A 1961-nucleotide genomic window follows, 5' to 3' on the forward strand; every position below is an offset into this window, starting at 1 on the left:
CCTTGGCCGCCATGGCAATCAATTCAAATAGATCGAAATTCATTGTTTTCCATTACCGGTACCACAATTGAATTTCACTTCATGTTGCATGGTCATACAATAACTACATTGTTCACAATACATTATTCATATTGTTAATATAATAATCTAAACCTAAATCTATTATTTTTGCTGCAGGTATTCGATCACGGCTGCCAATTTCTACTTTGGTAATGAATCGTGTACATCTATTAAATTCCATCTCTACTTTATAAACGCCAACAATTTCACAGCCAGTACAAGTGACCCCATATCCTATCAAATATCTCCGGTTCTGTAAACCCTGAAATTGCATCCACAAAATTTTGTACAGTGGCAACAACCATGTTGGCCCATAGCTGATGTTTTAGATTCTCAATATCATCAAAATGATATTTTTCCCTCTATTGAGAGACCAGCCGATTTGGAGGTTCCACGGGTTACTGGGGAAACAGGTCTAGATGGAGAATAGCCAGTTGGTAGTGAAGATGTGCTAGTTGCTGGTGTGGATGCATCATCATCATCATCATCTGTCTGAGCAGCTCCAAAAAAAACCAGAGGATGTGGTTGGACACGTTTAGTAATGTACAAGTCTCCACCCCCAGAGAACTGACAATAGTGACGAGTTTTCTTGGTGGCATCAAAAAAGAAAACGTTGTAATCATTACCTAATTGTTTCATAAGTGATTGTTGCAGAACATTCATCCGCACCATCTCATTGTCTGGCTTAGGAAATATGTACGATAGATCTAGACCTTGTTTGTCTTCATCGGTAAAAATATTAACATTCAGTTTGTCTTCAAGTGTAAAAAATGACCAACCGATATTACTTGTGATACCTTTCTTCTTTGGCATATTCAATTTTCTTTCAGGAAGTTCCACCCCAAAAAACTGGCGATCTGAGACACTTGAGCAACTGGTGAAATCATCAAAGTTCCACAGTAGAACTACAACACTTCCAATTTTTTTTATTTCCTTTATATTTCCGCCAGGCAATTTAACCAACTCACTCAACTGTTCTTGAAGAAGTTCTTTGTCTAAAAAAGTATCAATGCTTTTCCTGGTCTCTGTTGTAATCTTCAGCATATATTTTCTTGGACGTTTCGTTTCCATTATGAATAATATGGTGTTTGGGTTCTAAAATAATAATTTAGCACTAGTCACAAAATATGACACACATAGGGTCCCATGAGAGCTAAGGCCACTCCAATTGGTATACTGGTTTCTGGTCCCCCACCCGCACCAAAATATAAATCTCTAAATTAGTCATTACTCGCATACTCTCCCCATATGGACATATACGCAATGATGTCATAATGAGAAAATGGCGGGGTAGTTGGGGGAATTTGTACACAGTTCCTATGGTGTTAACCCACTAACTGCCACAACTGACCCACTGCCATATGGTGGTTTGGGATTATAAATCACGCGGCTCTACGCATAACAGCTTTGGATATGTTTCTCTACACGTTTCTATACCCAGTGCGCCTATTCTAAAATCATCACGCCCACTATTGTGTGTTTGTTATGTACTAAAACTTCTTGCTAAAAACAGCAAGTTGAAGTGTAATGCTAGGCTAAATACTTGTTATTGTTATTAAGGGAGACTTTAGTAAGGCAATAGAGTAGTTGGAGACCACGGTTTGAGGGTTTCGTTTCATGGCATGACAGTCCATGTGTTTATGTGCATGCGTAACGCCACTGTTTCTCTGAAAAGTTGACAAAACAAAGTTTTAGTAATCGCTCTGTATACATCTAGTGTATGTATACAGTGTATCTAGTGGTCATCTAATCGGATGGTAATCTAGTGTATGTATCTGTAAACATCTAGCTCTGTATACATCTAGTGTAGCTCAAACTATTTTTGCCAACAAAAATAGCGATAACTACTAGAGCTACTTTCATTTCAAAGGCTTTAACGGATTAAAAGAGAAGTTACTATG

The sequence above is a fragment of the Dysidea avara genome, chromosome 15, assembly GCF_963678975.1.
Source record: "Dysidea avara chromosome 15, odDysAvar1.4, whole genome shotgun sequence".
In the NCBI taxonomy this organism is placed as follows: Eukaryota; Metazoa; Porifera; class Demospongiae; order Dictyoceratida; family Dysideidae; genus Dysidea; species Dysidea avara.